The sequence below is a fragment of the Phoenix dactylifera genome, chromosome 1, assembly GCF_051530095.1.
Source record: "Phoenix dactylifera cultivar Ajwa chromosome 1, Ajwa_hap1_PhDact_Kaust_v1.1, whole genome shotgun sequence".
In the NCBI taxonomy this organism is placed as follows: Eukaryota; Viridiplantae; Streptophyta; class Magnoliopsida; order Arecales; family Arecaceae; genus Phoenix; species Phoenix dactylifera.
The window spans coordinates 22,499,809-22,510,362 of record NC_143190.1 but is presented as its reverse complement, the minus strand read 5'-3'; the positions used below and the strand labels follow the sequence as shown (position 1 = coordinate 22,510,362).

The 10,554-nt window shown below is 50.3% G+C and overlaps 1 pseudogene; it reads left to right on the top strand.

Annotated features, from left to right (window-relative positions):
* Positions 1-7,382: 7,382 nt before the first annotated feature.
* Positions 7,383-10,343, top strand: LOC103696093 (ammonium transporter 2 member 5 pseudogene; annotated as a pseudogene).
* The last annotated feature ends 211 nt before the right edge of the window (positions 10,344-10,554 follow it).

The window sequence follows — 10,554 nt, the reverse complement described above, 5'->3', positions numbered from 1 at the left end:
AAGCCCCGACCGGTCGCCTCGGCTTGCGCCAGCTTTGGCCGACCAACGAGCGGAATTCCCCGAGGCTCGGCCCTCGGATGCCAGGCTAACCCGATGATCATCCCGGGAGCAGACTAGCCTGAAGCCCCGACCGGTCGCCTCGGCTTGCGCCAGCCTTGGCCGACCAACGAACGGAATTCCCCGAGGCTCGGCCCTCGGATGCCAGGCTAACCCGATGATCATCCCGGGAGCAGACTAGCCTGAAGCCCCGACCGGTCGCCTCGGCTTGCGCCAGCCTTGGCCGACCAACGAGCGGAATTTCCAGAGGCTCGGCCCTCGGATGCCAGGCTAACCCGATGATCATCCCGGGAGCAGACTAGCCTGAAGCCCCGACCGGTCGCCTCGGCTTGCGCCAGCCTTGGCCGACCAACGAGCGGAATTCCCCGAGGCTCGGCCCTCGGATGCCAGGCTAACCCGATGATCATCCTGAGAGCAGACTAGCCTGAAGCCCCGACCGGTCGCCTCGGCTTGCGCCAGCCTTGGCCGACCAACGAGCGGAATTCTCCGAGGCTCGGCCCTCGGATGCCAGGCTAACCCGATGATCATCCCGGGAGCAGACTAGCCTGAAGCCCTGACCGGTCGCCTCGGCTTGCGCCAGCCTTGGCCGACCAGCGGAAGAATTTCCTGAGGCCTAACCCTCGGATGCCTGGCCTAGCGCCGAAAGAATTTCCTGAGGCCTAACCCTCGGATGCCTGGCCTAGCGCCGGAAGAATTTCCTGAGGCCTAACCCTCGGATGCCTGGCCTAGCGCCGGAAGAATTTCCTGAGGCCTAACCCTCGGATGTCTGGCCTGGCGCCGGAAGAATTTCCTGAGGCCTCACCCTCGGATGCCTGGCCTGGCGCCGGAAGAATTTTCTGAGGCCTGACCCTCGGATGCCTGGCCTGGCGCCGGAAGAATTTCCTGAGGCCTGACCCTCGGATGCCTGGCCTAGCGCCGGAAGAATTTCCTGAGACCTAACCCTCGGATGCCTGGCCTAGCGCCGGAAGAATTTCCTGAGGCCTAACCCTCGGATGCCTGGCCTAGCGCTGGAAGAATTTTCTGAGGCCTAACCCTCGGATGCCTGGCCTAGCGCCGGAAGAATTTTCTGAGGCCAAACCCTCGGATGCCTGGCCTAGCGCCGGAAGAATTTCCTGAGGCCTAACCCTCGGATGCCTGGCCTAGCGCCGGAGGAACTTCAAGAGTCAGGAGTCGGCGAGACGCTACTAAGAGTTAAAAAGAGGAAGGACGAAAGTGAAATGAAGAAACACTTTGTTTGCATTAACTTTCGTTGCATCAGGGCCGAGACCCATACAACATGGCAAAACGCCAACATACAAAAAAAAGAAGAACAAAGAAAAGTACAGAAAGTCAGCTTGGAGGAACCACTGGGTCGGGAACGGCGAGCACGTCCGCGAAGGGTAGGGAGACGGTTGGAGAATCGGCAGGCAATGGCATCGGAGGGGAGTCGAGGAGGGAGACCCCACTCAGGTCAATTCCGGGGTATTTAGCGGACACCCTTGCCAGGCCTTCATCGAAGCCTAAGGCAAAGGAGTCGGACCCCGCGTCCGACATGTCACGGATGAACTCGGCGGACTGACGATAGACCTGTACCGCCTGACGCCCAATTTCCGCGCTCTTCTCGGCCAGCGCCGCCTCCGCTCGCTCCGTAATCTGAGCTTTCGCTTCCATGACCTTCACCACAATCCGGTCGTCCGCCTCGGAGGAAATCCTCAGCAGATCGGCCCGAGCCTCCATGTGCTTCGCCTCGACAGCGACGCGAGCAGCCTCAGCCTCCTCCAGGCGCGAATGAAGCTCCTGGTTGCTCGCACGAGTCCCCTCCAAGGCCGACTCCAATTCGACCAGCCTGGCTTCAAGAGATCGGGTTCGGTTGCGGGCATTGTCGGCCGACTGCTGGGCCTTCTCCCACCTCTCCCGGAAGTCGGCAGCCTTCCGGGACTGCTTTTCGGCCCGCTCCTCCGCCTTCCTGATCTCGCCTTCGAGACCCGAGGCAACCTTGAGTTGCTCCTGAGCCTCCAACAGTTGCCTCTCGAGGGCGGCGAAGCCGAGTGCCCGCTCTTCGGCCACCTGGAGCCTCGTCTCGAGGTCCCTGGTCGTCCTCCCCGCCGCAGCCTGGCCTCCCTCCTCTACAGCTTTCAGTCGGCTCTCGGCCCTCGCCAGAAGCCTCGCCTGTTCCTCGTGGCCCTCCTCCAGACGGATCATGTACTGGGCGAGCTAAGAGATAGGAAAAATGAGAGCGTCAGACGGGGATTAATAGAGCCTATAAATGACGAAAGCGACCAAAAAAACACTCACCGACATGAGACAGACGCAGCTGGCAGCTCCGACTTCAGGGATCCTCATCTGCCGGACCTGCCTACGGTCACTCTCCAGCAGCACCGTCTCGACGAGGTTTCGGGCGCCTGCGAAAGTGAAGGCCGACCCCGACTTCGCCCCGGAGCCGGACGGTGGTTCTGCAGCCTTACCCTTACCCATCGCTTGGGGGAGAGTCATGCCGACCGTGCTTGGGGCGGGGGCCGCGCCAGAAATCGACAGGGTCCCGCTCGGCCGGGGCCTCGGCGCGCCCCTCCTTCTCGTATCATCCGAAGCCGACCGAGCCGAAGGCCGGGCTGGGGACCGACTGCGTCCGACCTGGCCGTCTCGGGCACGCCCGGATGACACCTCCGGAAAAGCGGTAGTCTCATCACCGGAGGGCTGATACGACGTCAGCTGTCGGTCCGAGCCCGCGGCGTCCCCCTGATCGGTGGGCCCGGACCCGTCTATCGGCGTCGGAGTCGCCTGCTGGCGGGGCTTCTTCGCCGGTGGGACCCCGCTCGGAGGAGTCCGTTTCTTCCTCCGGACCGCTTCCAGTAGGGACGCCCTACTAACAGCCATTGCCTTGTCCGACTGCATGACGTCGTCGATTTCTGCAAAAAGGACGAGATGGTTAGAAACTGAGGAACTGATGGAAAGAAGAAACGAAAGAGGAGAAAAGGGCTAAAAAAGAAGAAGTGGTGGCAGGCTCACGGTCGGCGGGGACCGAGCTCAGACCGACGTTCACCAAGGCATCCTCGGAAATAAGGCTAGCCACCGGGGGGAGCCGGCCCTCGGCAACCAACCCCCTTAAGACGGCGACGCCATCGGACTCCTCCCTCGACAACCTCGATAGGCCGATCGGAGACTTCATCGGCGTCTCCCAGGTTGTCCCGACTCCCCAAGAAGGATTTACGTCGATGAAAAAGAAACGCTCCTTCCAGCCATGAATGGAGGAAGGAGCCTCCTTGACGAGGCCGCACCCTCGCCGCGCCGCAAAGCACCACCACCCTCTGTCCCGGGGGTGGCCGTTCAGGCCGTAGCATTCCCAAAAGACGTTCAGGGTGGCGGGAACCTCGTGCATGCGGCAGAGAACCTGGAAGGCCGTCAGGGTACGCCATGAGTTCGGCACCAGTTGCGTCGGCGCCACTCTTAAACCTCGAAGCACCTGCACGACTAAGTCCGAGAGGAGAAAGCGGAACCCAGCCCGAAGGATGTCCTCATTGATGGCGACCTTCCCTGGAGGAGGATGGGACATCCTCTCCTCAGGCCCCGGGAGCGTAACGTTGCAGGCTTCGGGAAGGTGGTACCGGGCCACGAACCTATCTAGGTCTTCGGGGACCAGCTCCGACTGAATGCGGTCCGCTCTTACTTCGTCCATCCCTAACGGCCAGTGAATCTACGGTCAGGACGGGGTCAAGAGGGGAGAAGGGACCGGAACGACTGGGGTACACTAATACGAAGGGAGAAAGTACGGAGAGCCCTAAATTGAAGAGTGGGGCAACTCACCGGAAGGGAAGGAAGAACGGCTCCGAGAGCGTCAAAGGAGGAGCGAACGAACAGTCCGACGGCAACGGCAGCAGCACAAGGGAGAAACTCGAGGATGCCTGTGAAGAGAAAGGCGGACGGGGGAGGGCCCCCGGTCAAATAGGCGGAAAGGCGGGTGACGCCTTGGTGACGCCAGAGGACGCCCGGCTGCCGAAGGATCGTTCGCGCCCCAAAGGCGAATCGACGCCATTAAGGAAGGATGTCCGCCGAAATCCGCAGACTGCCAGATCAGCGACAACCGCCATACGCCATAAAGAAGGCGGGGAGCTCGGAGCGCGCGCGCCTTTCCGAGGGATGGCGGCAATCTCGAAGCGTCACTCCCTTCACCTGTTCCCCTCCTGGTTCCAGGCTCGGAAGTGGGGGGCTATTGTTACGGAGGAACTTAGCCACCATGCCCCACGTGACCGGCACGCGCGCCCAGGAAGACTACGGCTGCCCCTTGATCCAGCAATCCGACCTCGGGTCGGATATCTTCGGCTCCGCAGCCCGACCCCGAGTCGGCTGCCCCTTGGTCCAGCAATCCGACCTCGGATCGAATATCTTCGGCTCCGCAGCCCGACCCCGAGTCGGGTGCCCCTTGATCCAGCAATCCGACCCCAAGTCGGCAATCTCTTGACAACAACAGACTGTTCCCCTGAGGCACGCCGCGGCCCCCTACTCCACTACTCCCTGCAACGGCCGTATCCGGCGCTGCCCCACGATCCCCTGTAACAGCCGTACAAAGCGGAGCTCCACTACGCCCTGCCATGGCCGTACCCAGCGCTGCCCCACGACGCCCTGTAACGACCATGTCAGTGGCAACCCCATCGGGCCACACGATGACCAATCCCCAGAAAAACCCCCCAGCCTGATATATATGCGGCTGGGGGGGAAGGGGAGGGTAAGCAAGATTTTCCAGAGTATTATCTTACCTGCTACCTCTTCTTCTCCTTCGATCTCCCCTAACTTGATCGTCGGAGGGCCCCCACTACCCCGGTGGTGGTGCGAGGCTTGCTTACAGGTTTTCCGGCGGAAGGTGGAGCGCAACCGAAGTAATTCCAAGGGAACCCCGTTCATACCGCTGTGCCAATCGTTCTCGGTTTGGACCCCCAGCAACAATAGTCTTCACAAACTCTTCCTTTTAAATATTTTTATTTTTTAAAGAAAAACAACTGTATCCCAATCCCTGTGGATCGATACCCGTAATCACTATTCTACCAGATACGTGCTATTGCGTGGTCTTTAAAGTTGACTATCAAAGTGTAGCCTTGCTAGAAAGAGTTTTTGGATCCTATCGATCTTGATCTTTAGATTCGTGTTATGTACCAGAATGTAATATAGCGTATATGTATATCTTTCGGCTTTCATCTACCGAAAAATATCACAGATATATAGGAAATATACTATTAACAAATTATGAATTGTGGATACATATATATCCTTGACATACTAAAACGATTGCCATTATTAGTATTAAACCAATAGCGATTCATACAAGCTAAATCTTCTAATCGGTAATTGGGCCAAAGAAACAATTTGCATTTAATGAATTTATTTGTATCTGTATTAGTATTAAAATGTTTGTCTTCATTCAAAAAATTTTCAGAGTTTCTTATGTTGTTTTCATTGCAAAATACTGGATTTGGATCTGTCAATTATGTTATGGTCGGAGTCCCACTCACGGCGACCTGGTCGAATTGGGAGAAGCCGTAGGTATTATTGCGGGTCAATCAATTGGGGAACCAGGGACTCAACTAACATTAAGAACTTTTCATACCGGTGGAGTATTCACAGGTGGTATCCTGAGCAATTGCAAGAATTGGGTTCATTGATATTCCTGGTATAGTAGATGCTATCACACATACAGTCATACTCAATTTGATGGAATTGTTTGATCTTAAAGGAGATCTTCTATAATTTCGCACGTTACAGATTCGGTCAAGAGGGAGAAACTTATAATATCGTAGCTGCTCATGGTTATTTTGGCCGATTGATCTTCCAATATGCTAGTTTCAAGGTTTTAAGGGAGACTATCGAGCTCCACAATAAACGCCTATCATCTCTATGCAAATTCTTACCTTAGCTTTTCGTCTTTTAACTCCAGTGATTTTATCATGTATGCCGTGTAATATAATCTAAAACTTATGTCACTTAGTTTTATTCCTGCATTTGAAAAATAGCTTAAATATTTGATATTGACATTACAAAAATTATTTATGCACATTTGTTTTTATGTTTGAATTAAATATTATGTATGCTCTGTATAACAGTAAATTTTAAAAAAAAATTGACCAAGAATAAAGTACTTAGGCATGAAACTGAATTATGATGCATCAAAATATGTGTTGATTTGACTATACATAATTAAATGCTACAAAATAAGTTGTCAAATCTTATTTATAAAATTCTTGGATTTTTATATGGTCAAGAAATTGGTTTGGAACGAACATTTTGTTCCTCTCTAGCCTGACTATAAGTCTGGCCTAGCCAATAGGGTTGCGTGTTCAAGGACTAATTCTGTTGAGCTTTGCTAGTTTGGGCTGATCACAGGCACATTTTCATATGACTCAGAGCTACTTTTCTTTTGGGCCAAGATAGTGGAAGCTAATCGCTGGCACATAGTGATCGATGGCATGTTTTGTATATAAGAAGTAGTCTATTTTGGACCTTGTTATGGAATTAATTGTGGCTGTAATTGTAAAAGCCAAAAGAGGGCGGATTTTCAAATCTCTTTAATTGAAAATTTACCAGATGCATTACGTATTTTTTTTACATAGTAAGATGTTTCCTTATGAACAAGCTTTTTGTGAATTCCATCATGAATTTGGCAAATTTACTTCCATTATACAATTGATAATCATAGTTTATGTAAATTAGCATTTCTAATACATTTTATCCTTGATGCAATTAGAGGTAGAGATAATTTATTCGGCTGTTAGTTCACCTCTTTATCTTTTGTCCCTTTTCAGATCCTGACGAGTAGCTCTCATATGAAGTGTGCTGGAGAGTTAGGATCTAGGTTGTTTCTAATCCATTATTCCTGAACATCAGATGCATTAGATGAAAGAGAAAGACGACCACAACATAGCTAGCAACTTAAAGTTTGTTTTATACGTGAAAACTATGTTAGGAAGACATTGTCTAGGTGCGTATTTCATTATTTTCTTTATACTTCACAATCAAGGGCTAGAACAGCTATTTGCTCATTGTTTCCATAAATTAGATCCCACGAAGCCCTTGGAATTTTCACGGAGATTCCACCATGAACAAAGGCTGCATCCAGTTGGATATCTCGAGACCAAATCAAACAGGAGCGAACGCCAACTCCAAGGAGCATAGTACTCTCAGACTAAGCCCTCGTCCTGTTGTACGCACATATCTATATCACTCCAGCCCCCCCTTAACTTCACCACCTCTCAATCCAACCCTCCTTCCACGACCTCCCCTTCTCATCAGACAGGAAGCAGGAAGAAAGAAAAATGAGCAATACTACCGCTGCTCCTCCCCCTGACCCCTTCGGCTGGGTTGACCATGGCGACAATGCATGGCAGCTGACTGCGTCGACCCTCGTCGGCCTCCAGAGCGTGCCGGGCCTCGTCATCCTCTACGGCAGCATTGTCAAGAAGAAGTGGGCTGTGAACTCGGCCTTCATGGCCCTCTACGCCTTCGCTGCCGTCCTCATCTGCTGGGTGACCTGGGGGTACCACATGTCCTTCGGCGACAAACTCGTCCCCTTCTTGGGCAAGCCCAACTTCGCCCTCGACCAGCATTCCCTCCTGGAACAGGGTTTTGCTGGCGCGTATCCTGAGGCCACCCTCGTCTTCTTTCAGTTTGTTTTCGCCGCCATCACCGCCATCCTCGTCGCCGGGTCGCTCCTCGGGAGGATGAACTTCCATGCATGGATGCTGTTTGTGCCCCTGTGGATCACCTTCTCCTACACCGTTGGGGCCTTCAGCGTCTGGAGCCCCGAAGGGTTCTTGAATAAGCTCGGGGTCATCGATTTCTGTGGAGGGTACGTGATTCACCTCTCGTCAGGGATCGCCGGATTTACTGCTGCATACTGGGTAAGGATTTCTAGCTATCAAAATAAATATATTTTTGCCCACACTCTCTCCCTATGTTTTCATATATTGGTCCGGAGTGCTGCCAGTATGTTTGAGTTAAATAAGTTCCGAATTGTGGTGGCCCGGTACAATAATTTGGGAGACCTGTATTGCGAAGGATGGATACGGGCACGAGTATTTTGCTGGGAACATGACAAAAGATGGAAGCAAGAGAGAGGAAAAAAGGGGCCGGCTTTGCTATATTTTCATACATGAAAAAGGTCACAACAACATATGGAACTTTGGTTCTTTTAAACATTGATTTTCTTGAGCAGGGTAGAAAACAAATTGCATGTCAAATAGGACGGACCGTGGCTGCAATTTTAACTTTAAGCCCTGATTGGGTAGTCTAGAAGGTTTGGGCAACCCATTTGGAATAGTCCGTGTTAGAGGGGCTCTTAGAAGCCTGCAGGCTAGCTGGACGGGCCATCAAGCCAATTCGTGCAAGAATATCTAGAGAAGCACTTAATGGATAATGGATTGGATGGAATTTTATGGAATTCAGTTAGTTAATTGAGAATTTTATTTAGAGGCGAGAGTCTTTATTTTTCCCTTTCCTAAGTCCCATCTGATTACACCCAAAACTAATTTCATTCGACCAAAACCATAAAAAAAATAACCCAGTCTATCTGATGAAATTATCACTAGCGACAATATGGCTTAAGAGTTATCATTACTTTACATGACCTTAATAAATTACTCATATGAAAATAGCTTCTTCATTGGCTCCATGATTTTTCTGGCGTGCGAAAAATGTAACATAACACGCAGGTGGGGCCTCGGACAAGCAATGACAAGGAGAGATTTCCACCAAACAATATTCTGCTGATGTTGGCCGGCGCAGGGCTACTGTGGATGGGTTGGACCGGGTTCAATGGAGGTGGGCCGTATTCGGCAAATGCAGATGCATCTCTCGCCGTTTTGAACACCCACGTGTGCGCTGCCACCAGCCTCCTTGTTTGGCTCCTCCTCGATGACTTCTTCTTCACCAAGCCATCCGTCATCGGCGCTGTTCAAGGCATGATCACTGGACTCGTCTGCATCACTCCTGCTGCAGGTAATCCTTTTTTAGTTTCTAATTCCTATGCATTTGTAAAGAGAACTCGTAAATGGATTGGTTTGGACCTTGGGTCTAGCTTGATCTATAATTGAATCAGGATCAGCTTCAGGAGGTGAAACGTCTAAAGCTAGATGCAATCCACAAATCTAAGGTTAAACTGATTCAATGGGCTAAAAGGCCAAGTTATGTCACATTAATCAAAAAAAATATTTTTGCGTATATATCTTTATAAATATTTGAAATTATGTGTATACCTTTACGAGTTTATTATTTGCAAGGTTATCTTTATAAATTATATATATATAAATATATATATATATATTTATATATATATATATATATATATATATATATATATATTTATATATATATTCTTATTAAGTTGAGGGTATTTCAACCATTTCAGTTTTAAACAATTTGTCTCTTCATTGTCTTAAATAGCATGCTGATCACATATGCGACAAAAATAATTTATAAGGATATATATAGTAAATTCACAAGGGTATACCTGCAAATTCAGATATTTATTACAAAAACAAGTAACCTAATGCATCAAGAAATCATTTTTGATCCATATTGAAGAAAATTTGTTGAAGGAAAAAAAGTGAATTCCATTAAAAAAATATTTTACTCCCTTAATTTGCTCCAAGTTATTCCTCCTATCTTTGTTAACTCAATTAAAAGTCTTGGTGCAAGCCTCCACCTCCTAGATCATTGGACTTGAGTCAAGGTCAACATTGTGCTCTAACTTAAAATTCATTTCATGGGAGGCAGGAGTGGTGCAGACTTGGGCGGCCATCATCATGGGCATCCTCTCAGGCAGCATTCCCTGGTACACCATGATGATTCTCCACAAGAAGATCCAGTTCCTCAAGCATGTCGATGACACCATGGCCATTTTCCACACCCATGCTGTCGCTGGCAGTCTTGGGGGCATCCTCACCGGTCTCTTCGCCGAACCCCGGCTGAACAAAATCTTTTTCCCTAGTGACGACGTCGACAAGTACATTGGCTTATTGTACGGCTTGAAGGACCGCCGTGCAAGCGCCGGCCTCCGCCAGTTAGGAGTCCAGCTTGCTGGCATCCTCTTCATCATCTTTGTCAATGTCACCATGACTACCATCATCTGCTTGGTCATCAGGCTGATCGTGCCGCTTCGCCTCAGCGAAGAGGACTTGCAGATAGGCGATGATGCCATCCACGGTGAGGAGGCGTATGCGCTGTGGGGCGATGGAGAGAAGTTTGAGAAAACCAAACACAACAACGCCTATAACCTCGAGGAGTTTCCGTCAATAGCGCCAGTCAAAGCTGCTCAAATGGTGTGAGGGGAGCCTTGCAATACTGATTGCTAGATGCGAGAAACTTTTCGGAATTGTGGAGAGAAAAGCAAGTCAAGATGTTTCTTGCATGTCTTTACCAGGAATTGTTTCTTGCGTGCTAATTATGCATATTGTGGTTACTCTTTTTCATATTTAATATAATAAAAGGGTCGCTTTGGAAATTCACCTAGCCCTAGTAAGCAATTGAGTTTTTTTT